General features: G+C 40.0%; 32 non-coding genes across 32 annotated transcripts in view; all 32 read right to left on the bottom strand.

The window, feature by feature from the left end:
* Nucleotides 1-84: 84 nt before the first annotated feature.
* trnas-gcu lies at nt 85-166 on the bottom strand. The gene has a single exon. It is a non-coding gene; the product is annotated as a tRNA-Ser (tRNA).
* A 151-nt stretch (nt 167-317) lies between these two features.
* trnas-gcu lies at nt 318-399 on the bottom strand. The gene has a single exon. It is a non-coding gene; the product is annotated as a tRNA-Ser (tRNA).
* Nucleotides 400-551: 152 nt separating this feature from the next.
* trnas-gcu lies at nt 552-633 on the bottom strand. Its single transcript has one exon. It is a non-coding gene; the product is annotated as a tRNA-Ser (tRNA).
* Nucleotides 634-786: 153 nt separating this feature from the next.
* trnas-gcu lies at nt 787-868 on the bottom strand. The gene has a single exon. It is a non-coding gene; the product is annotated as a tRNA-Ser (tRNA).
* A 146-nt stretch (nt 869-1,014) lies between these two features.
* On the bottom strand, nt 1,015-1,096 carry trnas-gcu. The gene has a single exon. It is a non-coding gene; the product is annotated as a tRNA-Ser (tRNA).
* A 608-nt stretch (nt 1,097-1,704) lies between these two features.
* Nucleotides 1,705-1,786, bottom strand: trnas-gcu. The gene has a single exon. It is a non-coding gene; the product is annotated as a tRNA-Ser (tRNA).
* A 152-nt stretch (nt 1,787-1,938) lies between these two features.
* On the bottom strand, nt 1,939-2,020 carry trnas-gcu. Its single transcript has one exon. It is a non-coding gene; the product is annotated as a tRNA-Ser (tRNA).
* A 146-nt stretch (nt 2,021-2,166) lies between these two features.
* Nucleotides 2,167-2,248, bottom strand: trnas-gcu. Its single transcript has one exon. It is a non-coding gene; the product is annotated as a tRNA-Ser (tRNA).
* Nucleotides 2,249-2,624: 376 nt separating this feature from the next.
* Nucleotides 2,625-2,706, bottom strand: trnas-gcu. Its single transcript has one exon. It is a non-coding gene; the product is annotated as a tRNA-Ser (tRNA).
* Nucleotides 2,707-2,855: 149 nt separating this feature from the next.
* trnas-gcu lies at nt 2,856-2,937 on the bottom strand. Its single transcript has one exon. It is a non-coding gene; the product is annotated as a tRNA-Ser (tRNA).
* Nucleotides 2,938-3,083: 146 nt separating this feature from the next.
* On the bottom strand, nt 3,084-3,165 carry trnas-gcu. Its single transcript has one exon. It is a non-coding gene; the product is annotated as a tRNA-Ser (tRNA).
* A 151-nt stretch (nt 3,166-3,316) lies between these two features.
* On the bottom strand, nt 3,317-3,398 carry trnas-gcu. Its single transcript has one exon. It is a non-coding gene; the product is annotated as a tRNA-Ser (tRNA).
* Nucleotides 3,399-3,546: 148 nt separating this feature from the next.
* On the bottom strand, nt 3,547-3,628 carry trnas-gcu. Its single transcript has one exon. It is a non-coding gene; the product is annotated as a tRNA-Ser (tRNA).
* A 146-nt stretch (nt 3,629-3,774) lies between these two features.
* On the bottom strand, nt 3,775-3,856 carry trnas-gcu. The gene has a single exon. It is a non-coding gene; the product is annotated as a tRNA-Ser (tRNA).
* A 148-nt stretch (nt 3,857-4,004) lies between these two features.
* On the bottom strand, nt 4,005-4,086 carry trnas-gcu. The gene has a single exon. It is a non-coding gene; the product is annotated as a tRNA-Ser (tRNA).
* A 151-nt stretch (nt 4,087-4,237) lies between these two features.
* Nucleotides 4,238-4,319, bottom strand: trnas-gcu. The gene has a single exon. It is a non-coding gene; the product is annotated as a tRNA-Ser (tRNA).
* A 146-nt stretch (nt 4,320-4,465) lies between these two features.
* On the bottom strand, nt 4,466-4,547 carry trnas-gcu. The gene has a single exon. It is a non-coding gene; the product is annotated as a tRNA-Ser (tRNA).
* A 146-nt stretch (nt 4,548-4,693) lies between these two features.
* Nucleotides 4,694-4,775, bottom strand: trnas-gcu. The gene has a single exon. It is a non-coding gene; the product is annotated as a tRNA-Ser (tRNA).
* A 147-nt stretch (nt 4,776-4,922) lies between these two features.
* trnas-gcu lies at nt 4,923-5,004 on the bottom strand. The gene has a single exon. It is a non-coding gene; the product is annotated as a tRNA-Ser (tRNA).
* Nucleotides 5,005-5,158: 154 nt separating this feature from the next.
* trnas-gcu lies at nt 5,159-5,240 on the bottom strand. Its single transcript has one exon. It is a non-coding gene; the product is annotated as a tRNA-Ser (tRNA).
* A 149-nt stretch (nt 5,241-5,389) lies between these two features.
* On the bottom strand, nt 5,390-5,471 carry trnas-gcu. The gene has a single exon. It is a non-coding gene; the product is annotated as a tRNA-Ser (tRNA).
* A 150-nt stretch (nt 5,472-5,621) lies between these two features.
* On the bottom strand, nt 5,622-5,703 carry trnas-gcu. Its single transcript has one exon. It is a non-coding gene; the product is annotated as a tRNA-Ser (tRNA).
* Nucleotides 5,704-5,849: 146 nt separating this feature from the next.
* trnas-gcu lies at nt 5,850-5,931 on the bottom strand. Its single transcript has one exon. It is a non-coding gene; the product is annotated as a tRNA-Ser (tRNA).
* Nucleotides 5,932-6,318: 387 nt separating this feature from the next.
* On the bottom strand, nt 6,319-6,400 carry trnas-gcu. Its single transcript has one exon. It is a non-coding gene; the product is annotated as a tRNA-Ser (tRNA).
* Nucleotides 6,401-6,546: 146 nt separating this feature from the next.
* On the bottom strand, nt 6,547-6,628 carry trnas-gcu. Its single transcript has one exon. It is a non-coding gene; the product is annotated as a tRNA-Ser (tRNA).
* Nucleotides 6,629-6,778: 150 nt separating this feature from the next.
* Nucleotides 6,779-6,860, bottom strand: trnas-gcu. The gene has a single exon. It is a non-coding gene; the product is annotated as a tRNA-Ser (tRNA).
* A 382-nt stretch (nt 6,861-7,242) lies between these two features.
* Nucleotides 7,243-7,324, bottom strand: trnas-gcu. Its single transcript has one exon. It is a non-coding gene; the product is annotated as a tRNA-Ser (tRNA).
* A 148-nt stretch (nt 7,325-7,472) lies between these two features.
* On the bottom strand, nt 7,473-7,554 carry trnas-gcu. Its single transcript has one exon. It is a non-coding gene; the product is annotated as a tRNA-Ser (tRNA).
* Nucleotides 7,555-8,165: 611 nt separating this feature from the next.
* Nucleotides 8,166-8,247, bottom strand: trnas-gcu. Its single transcript has one exon. It is a non-coding gene; the product is annotated as a tRNA-Ser (tRNA).
* A 594-nt stretch (nt 8,248-8,841) lies between these two features.
* trnas-gcu lies at nt 8,842-8,923 on the bottom strand. The gene has a single exon. It is a non-coding gene; the product is annotated as a tRNA-Ser (tRNA).
* Nucleotides 8,924-9,294: 371 nt separating this feature from the next.
* On the bottom strand, nt 9,295-9,376 carry trnas-gcu. The gene has a single exon. It is a non-coding gene; the product is annotated as a tRNA-Ser (tRNA).
* Nucleotides 9,377-9,994: 618 nt separating this feature from the next.
* The window catches only part of trnas-gcu, an 82-nt gene continuing 76 nt past the window's right edge, over nt 9,995-10,000 (bottom strand). Inside the window, exon 1 of the tRNA in view lies at nt 9,995-10,000. This exon is cut by the window's right edge and continues 76 nt beyond it. This is a non-coding gene — a tRNA (tRNA-Ser).

Below are 10,000 nucleotides of genomic sequence, written 5' to 3' on the forward strand. Positions count from 1 at the left end.
AAAATTTGGTACATGTTGATGGTTTAATCAGAGATATACCATTATTTACTTATTTAGCTACAACTACATTAAAATCACTTCCACCGACGAGGATGGGATTCGAACCCACGCGTGCAGAGCACAATGGATTAGCAGTCCATCGCCTTAACCACTCGGCCACCTCGTCCCTATTGGGTGTTTGTTAAATAGGTTTTTGGTGGATTTTTGCTCCAAGGGGTAAACGATAATATAAAAATTTGGTACATGTTGATGGTTTAATCAGAGATATACCATTATTTACTAGAATTTAGCTACAACTACATTAAAATCACTTCCACCGACGAGGATGGGATTCGAACCCACGCGTGCAGAGCACAATGGATTAGCAGTCCATCGCCTTAACCACTCGGCCACCTCGTCATATTGGGTGTTTGTTAAATAGGTTTTTGGTGGATTTTTGCTCCAAGGGGTAAACGATAATATAAAAATTTGGTACATGTTGATGGTTTAATCAGAGATATACCATTATTTACTATATAATTTAGCTACAACTACATTAAAATCACTTCCACCGACGAGGATGGGATTCAAACCCACGCGTGCAGAGCACAATGGATTAGCAGTCCATCGCCTTAACCACTCGGCCACCTCGTCCTATTGGGTGTTTGTTAAATAGGTTTTTGGTGGATTTTTGCTCCAAGGGGTAAACGATAATATAAAAATTTGGTACATGTTGATGGTTTAATCAGAGATATACCATTATTTACTATTTTAATTTAGCTACAACTACATTAAAATCACTTCCACCGACGAGGATGGGATTCGAACCCACGCGTGCAGAGCACAATGGATTAGCAGTCCATCGCCTTAACCACTCGGCCACCTCGTCCTATTGGGTGTTTGTTAAATAGGTTTTTGGTGGATTTTTGCTCCAAGGGGTAAACGATAATATAAAATTTGGTACATGTTGATGGTTTAATCAGAGATATACCATTATTTACTATTTAGCTACAACTACATTAAAATCACTTCCACCGACGAGGATGGGATTCGAACCCACGCGTGCAGAGCACAATGGATTAGCAGTCCATCGCCTTAACCACTCGGCCACCTCGTCCTATTGGGTGTTTGTTAAATAGGTTTTTGGTGGATTTTTGCTCCAAGGGGTAAACGATAATATAAAACTTGTTACATGTTGATGGTTTAATCAGAGATATACCATTATTTACTAATTTAGCTACAACTACATTAAAATCACTTCCACCCACGAGGATGGGATTCGAACCCACGCGTGCAGAGCACAATGGATTAGCAGTCCATCGCCTTAACCACTCGGCCACCTCATCCTATTGGGTGTTTGTTAAATAGGTTTTTGGTGGATTTTTGCTCCAAGGGATAAACGATAATATAAAAATTTGGTACATGTTGATGGTTTAATCAGAGATATACCATTATTTACTATTTAGCTACAACTACATTAAAATCACTTCCACCGACGAGGATGGGATTCAAACCCACGCGTGCAGAGCACAATGGATTAGCAGTCCATTGCCTTAACCACTCGGCCACCTCGACCCTATTGGGTGTTTGTTAAATAGGTTTTTGGTGGATTTTTGCTCCAAGGGGTAAACGATAATATAAAAATTTGGTACATGTTGATGGTTTAATCAGAGATATACCATTATTTACTATATTTAGCTACAACTACATTAAAATCACTTCCACCGACGAGGATGGGATTCGAACCCACGCGTGCAGAGCACAATGGATTAGCAGTCCATCGCCTTAACCACTCGGCCACCTCGTCATATTGGGTGTTTGTTAAATAGGTTTTTGGTGGATTTTTGCTCCAAGGGGTAAACGATAATATAAAAATTTGGTACATGTTGATGGTTTAATCAGAGATATACCATTATTTACTAATAATTTAGCTACAACTACATTAAAATCACTTCCACCCGACGAGGATGGGATTCAAACCCACGCGTGCAGAGCACAATGGATTAGCAGTCCATCGCCTTAACCACTCGGCCACCTCGTCCTATTGGGTGTTTGTTAAATAGGTTTTTGGTGGATTTTTGCTCCAAGGGGTAAACGATAATATAAAAATTGGTACATGTTGATGGTTTAATCAGAGATATACCATTATTTACTATTTAGCTACAACTACATTAAAATCACTTCCACCGACGAGGATGGGATTCGAACCCACACGTGCAGAGCACAATGGATTAGCAGTCCATCGCCTTAACCACTCGGCCACCTCGTCCTATTGGGTGTTTGTTAAATAGGTTTTTGGTGGATTTTTGCTCCAAGGGGTAAACGATAATATAAAAATTTGTACATGTTGATGGTTTAATCAGAGATATACCATTATTTACTATTTAGCTACAACTACATTAAAATCACTTCCACCGACAAGGATGGGATTCGAACCCACGCTTGCAGAGCACAATGGATTAGCAGTCCATCGCCTTAACCACTCGGCCACCTCGTCCTATTGGGTGTTTGTTAAATAGGTTTTTGGTGGATTTTTGCTCCAAGGGGTAAACGATAATATAAAAATTTGGTACATGTTGATGGTTTAATCAGAGATATACCATTATTTACTATTATAGCTACAACTACATTAAAATCACTTCCACCGACGAGGATGGGATTCGAACCCACGCGTGCAGAGCACAATGGATTAGCAGTCCATCGCCTTAACCACTCGGCCACCTCGTCCTATTGGGTGTTTGTTAAATAGGTTTTTGGTGGATTTTTGCTCCAAGGGGTAAACGATAATATAAAAATTTGGTACATGTTGATGGTTTAATCAGAGATATACCATTATTTACTAAATTTAGCTACAACTACATTAAAATCACTTCCACCGACGAGGATGGGATTCGAACCCACGCGTGCAGAGCACAATGGATTAGCAGTCCATCGCCTTAACCACTCGGCCACCTCGTCCTATTGGGTGTTTGTTAAATAGGTTTTTGGTGGATTTTTGCTCCAAGGGGTAAACGATAATTAAAAATTTGGTACATGTTGATGGTTTAATCAGAGATATACCATTATTTACTATTTAGCTACAACTACATTAAAATCACTTTCCCCGACGAGGATGGGATTCGAACCCACGCGTGCAGAGCACAATGGATTAGCAGTCCATCGCCTTAACCACTCGGCCACCTCGTCCTATTGGGTGTTTGTTAAATAGGTTTTTGGTGGATTTTTGCTCCAAGGGGTAAACGATAATATAAAAATTTGGTACATGTTGATGGTTTAATCAGAGATATACCATTATTTACTAAGTATTTAGCTACAACTACATTAAAATCACTTCCACCGACGAGGATGGGATTCGAACCCACGCGTGCAGAGCACAATGGATTAGCAGTCCATCGCCTTAACCACTCGGCCACCTCATCCTATTGGGTGTTTGTTAAATAGGTTTTTGGTGGATTTTTGCTCCAAGGGGTAAACGATAATATAAAAATTTGGTACATGTTGATGGTTTAATCAGAGATATACCATTATTTACTTATTTAGCTACAACTACATTAAAATCACTTCCACCGACGAGGATGGGATTCGAACCCACGCGTGCAGAGCACAATGGATTAGCAGTCCATCGCCTTAACCACTCGGCCACCTCGTCCTATTGGGTGTTTGTTAAATAGGTTTTTGGTGGATTTTTGCTCCAAGGGGTAAACGATAATTAAAAATTTGGTACATGTTGATGGTTTAATCAGAGATATACCATTATTTACTATTTAGCTACAACTACATTAAAATCACTTCCACCGACGAGGATGGGATTCGAACCCACGCGTGCAGAGCACAATGGATTAGCAGTCCATCGCCTTAACCACTCGGCCACCTCGTCACATTGGGTGTTTGTGAAATTGGTTTTTGGTGGATTTTTGCTCCAAGGGGTAAACGATAATATAAAAATTTGGTACATGTTGATGGTTTAATCAGAGATATACCATTATTTAGTAATTTAGCTACAACTACATTAAAATCACTTCCACCGACGAGGATGGGATTCGAACCCACGCGTGCAGAGCACAATGGATTAGCAGTCCATCGCCTTAACCACTCGGCCACCTCGTCATATTGGGTGTTTGTTAAATAGGTTTTTGGTGGATTTTTGCTCCAAGGGGTAAACGATAATATAAAATTTGGTACATGTTGATGGTTTAATCAGAGATATACCATTATTTACTAATAATTTAGCTACAACTACATTAAAATCACTTCCACCCGACGAGGATGGGATTCAAACCCACGCGTGCAGAGCACAATGGATTAGCAGTCCATCGCCTTAACCACTCGGCCACCTCGTCCTATTGGGTGTTTGTTAAATAGGTTTTTGGTGGATTTTTGCTCCAAGGGGTAAACGATAATATAAAATTTGGTACATGTTGATGGTTTAATCAGAGATATACCATTATTTACTATTTAGCTACAACTACATTAAAATCACTTCCACCGACGAGGATGGGATTCGAACCCACGCGTGCAGAGCACAATGGATTAGCAGTCCATCGCCTTAACCACTCGGCCACCTCGTCCTATTGGGTGTTTGTTAAATAGGTTTTTGGTGGATTTTTGCTCCAAGGGGTAAACGATAATTAAAAAGTTGGTACATGTTGATGGTTTAATCAGAGATATACCATTATTTACTATTTAGCTATAACTACATTAAAATCACTTCCACCGACGAGGATGGGATTCGAACCCACGCGTGCAGAGCACAATGGATTAGCAGTCCATTGCCTTAACCACTCGGCCACCTCGTCCCTATTGGGTGTTTGTTAAATAGGTTTTTGGTGGATTTTTGCTCCAAGGGGTAAACGATAATATAAAATTTGGTACATGTTGATGGTTTAATCAGAGATATACCATTATTTACTATTTAGCTACAACTACATTAAAATCACTTCCACCGACGAGGATGGGATTCGAACCCACGCGTGCAGAGCACAATGGATTAGCAGTCCATCGCCTTAACCACTCAGCCACCTCGTCCTATTGGGTGTTTGTTAAATAGGTTTTTGGTGGATTTTTGCTCCAAGGGGTAAACGATAATATAAAATTTGGTACATGTTGATGGTTTAATCAGAGATATACCATTATTTACTATTTAGTAATTTAGCTACAACTACATTAAAATCACTTCCACCGACGAGGATGGGATTCGAACCCACGCGTGCAGAGCACAATGGATTAGCAGTCCATCGCCTTAACCACTCGGCCACCTCGTCCTATTGGGTGTTTGTTAAATAGGTTTTTGGTGGATTTTTGCTCCAAGGGGTAAACGATAATATAAAAATTGGTACATGTTGATGGTTTAATCAGAGATATACCATTATTTACTTTTATTTAGCTACAACTACATTAAAATCACTTCCACCGACGAGGATGGGATTCGAACCCACGCGTGCAGAGCACAATGGATTAGCAGTCCATTGCCTTAACCACTCGGCCACCTCGTCCTATTGGGTGTTTGTTAAATAGGTTTTTGGTGGATTTTTGCTCCAAGGGGTAAACGATAATATAAAATTTGGTACATGTTGATGGTTTAATCAGAGATATACCATTATTTACTAATAATTTAGCTACAACTACATTAAAATCACTTCCACCGACGAGGATGGGATTCGAACCCACGCGTGCAGAGCACAATGGATTAGCAGTCCATCGCCTTAACCACTCGGCCACCTCGTCCTATTGGGTGTTTGTTAAATAGGTTTTTGGTGGATTTTTGCTCCAAGGGGTAAACGATAATATAAAATTTGGTACATGTTGATGGTTTAATCAGAGATATACCATTATTTACTATTTAGCTACAACTACATTAAAATCACTTCCACCGACGAGGATGGGATTCAAACCCACGCGTGCAGAGCACAATGGATTAGCAGTCCATCGCCTTAACCACTCGGCCACCTCGTCCCATTGGGTGTTTGTTAAATAGGTTTTTGGTGGATTTTTGCTCCAAGGGGTAAACGATAATTAAAAATTTGGTACATGTTGATGGTTTAATCAGAGATATACCATTATTTACTATAGTAATTTAGCTACAACTACATTAAAATCACTTCCACCGACGAGGATGGGATTCGAAACCCACGCGTGCAGAGCACAATGGATTAGCAGTCCATCGCCTTAACCACTCGGCCACCTCGTCCTATTGGGTGTTTGTTAAATAGGTTTTTGGTGGATTTTTGCTCCAAGGGGTAAACGATAATATAAAATTTTGTACATGTTGATGGTTTAATCAGAGATATACCATTATTTACTATTTATATTTAGCTACAACTACATTAAAATCACTTCCACCGACGAGGATGGGATTCGAACCCACGCGTGCAGAGCACAATGGATTAGCAGTCCATCGCCTTAACCACTCGGCCACCTCGTCCTATTGGGTGTTTGTTAAATAGGTTTTTGGTGGATTTTTGCTCCAAGGGGTAAACGATAATATAAAATTTGGTACATGTTGATGGTTTATTCAGAGATATACCATTATTTACTATTTAGCTACAACTACATTAAAATCACTTCCACCGACGAGGATGGGATTCGAACCCACGCATGCAGAGCACAATGGATTAGCAGTCCATTGCCTTAACCACTCGGCCACCTCGTCCTATTGGGTGTTTGTTAAATAGGTTTTTGGTGGATTTTTGCTCCAAGGGGTAAACGATAATATAAAAATTGGTACATGTTGATGGTTTAATCAGAGATATACCATTATTTACTATGAATTTAGCTACAACTACATTAAAATCACTTCCACCGACGAGGATGGGATTCGAACCCACGCGTGCAGAGCACAATGGATTAGCAGTCCATCGCCTTAACCACTCGGCCACCTCGTCCTATTGGGTGTTTGTTAAATAGGTTTTTGGTGGATTTTTGCTCCAAGGGGTAAACGATAATTAAAAAGTTGGTACATGTTGATGGTTTAATCAGAGATATACCATTATTTACTAAGAATTTAGCTACAACTACATTAAAATCACTTCCACCGACGAGGATGGGATTCGAAACCCACGCGTGCAGAGCACAATGGATTAGCAGTCCATCGCCTTAACCACTCGGCCACCTCGTCCTATTGGGTGTTTGTTAAATAGGTTTTTGGTGGATTTTTGCTCCAAGGGGTAAACGATAATATAAAATTTGGTACATGTTGATGGTTTAATCAGAGATATACCATTATTTACTTTAATTTAGCTACAACTACATTAAAATCACTTCCACCGACGAGGATGGGATTCGAACCCACGCGTGCAGAGCACAATGGATTAGCAGTCCATCGCCTTAACCACTCGGCCACCTCGTCCTATTGGGTGTTTGTTAAATAGGTTTTTGGTGGATTTTTGCTCCAAGGGGTAAACGATAATATAAAAATTTGGGTACATGTTGATGGTTTAATCAGAGATATACCATTATTTACTATTTAGCTACAACTACATTAAAATCACTTCCACCGACGAGGATGGGATTCGAACCCACGCATGCAGAGCACAATGGATTAGCAGTCCATTGCCTTAACCACTCGGCCACCTCGTCCTATTCGGTGTTTATTAAATAGGTTTTTGGTTGATTTTTGCTCCAAGGGGTAAACGATAATTAAAAACTTGGTACATGTTGATGGTTTAATCAGAGATATACCATTATTTACTATTTAGTAATTTAGCTACAACTACATTAAAATCACTTCCACCGACGAGGATGGGATTCGAACCCACGCGTGCAGAGCACAATGGATTAGCAGTCCATCGCCTTAAACACTCGGCCACCTCGTCCTATTGGGTGTTTGTTAAATAGGTTTTTGGTGGATTTTTGCTCCAAGGGGTAAACGATAATATAAAATTTGGTACATGTTGATGGTTTAATCAGAGATATACCATTATTTACTATTTAGCTACAACTACATTAAAATCACTTCCACCGACGAGGATGGGATTCGAAACTCACACGTGCAGAGCACAATGGATTAGCAGTCCATCGCCTTAACCACTCGGCCACCTCGTCCTATTGGGTGTTTGTTAAATAGGTTTTTGGTGGATTTTTGCTCCAAGGGGTAAACGATAATATAAAATTTGGTACATGTTGAAGGTTTATTCAGAGATATACCATTATTTACTATTTAGCTACAACTACATTAAAATCACTTCCACCGACGAGGATGGGATTCGAACCCACGCGTGCAGAGCACAATGGATTAGCAGTCCATCGCCTTAACCACTCGGCCACCTCGTCCTATTGGGTGTTTGTTAAATAGGTTTTTGGTGGATTTTTGCTCCAAGGGGTAAACGATAATATAAAAATTTGGTACATGTTGATGGTTTAATCAGAGATATACCATTATTTACTATTTAGTAATTTAGCTACAACTACATTAAAATCACTTCCACCGACGAGGATGGGATTCGAACCCACGCGTGCAGAGCACAATGGATTAGCAGTCCATCGCCTTAACCACTCGGCCACCTCGTTTTTGGTGGATTTTTGCTCCAAGGGGTAAACGATAATATAAAATTTGGTACATGTTGATGGTTTAATCAGAGATATACCATTATTTACTATTTAGTAATTTAGCTACAACTACATTAAAATCACTTCCACCCACGAGGATGGGATTCAAACCCACGCTTGCAGAGCAGAATGGATTAGCAGTCCATCGCCTTAACCACTCGGCCACCTCGTCCTATTGGGTGTTTGTTAAATAGGTTTTTGGTGGATTTTTGCTCCAAGGGGTAAACGACAATATAAAATTTGGTACATGTTGATGGTTTAATCAGAGATATACCATTATTTACTATTTAGCTACAACTACATTAAAATCACTTCCACCGACGAGGATGGGATTCGAACCCACACGTGCAGAGCACAATGGATTAGCAGTCCATCACCTTAACCACTCGGCCACCTCGTCCTATTGGGTGTTTGTTAAATAGGTTTTTGGTCGATTTTTGCTCCAAGGGGTAAACGATAATATAAAATTTGGTACATGTTGATGGTTTATTCAGAGATATACCATTATTTACAACTACATTAAAATCACTTCCACCGACGAGGATGGGATTTCGAACCCACGCATGCAGAGCACAATGGATTAGCAGTCCATCGCCTTAACCACTCGGCCACCTCGACCTATTGGGTGATTGTTAAATAGGTTTTTGGTGGATTTTTGCTCCAAGGGGTAAACGATAATATAAAATTGGTACATGTTGATGGTTTAATCAGAGATATACCATTATTTACTATTTAGTAATATAGCTACAACTACATTAAAATCACTTCCACCGACGAGGATGGGATTCGAACCCACGCGTGCAGAGCACAATGGATTAGCAGTCCATCGCCTTAACCACTCGGCCACCTCGTCCTATTGGGTGTTTGTTAAATAGGTTTTTGGTGGATTTTTGCTCCAAGGGGTAAACGATAATATAAAATTTGGTACATGTAGATAGTTTAATCAGAGATATACCATTATTTACTATTTAGTAATTTAGCTACAACTACATTAAAATCACTTCCACCGACGAGGATGGGATTCGAACTCACGCGTGCAGAGCACAATGGATTAGCAGTACATCGCCTTAACCACTCGGCCACCTCGTCCTATTGGGTGTTTGTTAAATAGGTTTTTGGTGGATTTTTGCTCCAAGGGGTAAACGATAATATAAAATTTGGGACATGTTGATGGTTTAATCAGAGATATACCATTATTTACTATTTAGCTACAACTACATTAAAATCACTTCCACCGACGAGGATGGGATTCGAACCCACGCGTGCAGAGCACAATGGATTAGCAGTCCATCGCCTTAACCACTCGGCCACTTCGTCCTATTGGGTGTTTGTTAAATAGGTTTTTGGTGGATTTTTGCTCCAAGGGGTAAACGATAATATAAAACTTGTTACATGTTGATGGTTTAATCAGAGATATACCATTATTTACTATTTAGTAATTTAGCTACAACTACATTAAAATCACTTCCACCGACGA

Source organism: Coregonus clupeaformis, unplaced genomic scaffold, assembly GCF_020615455.1.
Source record: "Coregonus clupeaformis isolate EN_2021a unplaced genomic scaffold, ASM2061545v1 scaf2028, whole genome shotgun sequence".
NCBI lineage: Eukaryota > Metazoa > Chordata > Actinopteri > Salmoniformes > Salmonidae > Coregonus > Coregonus clupeaformis.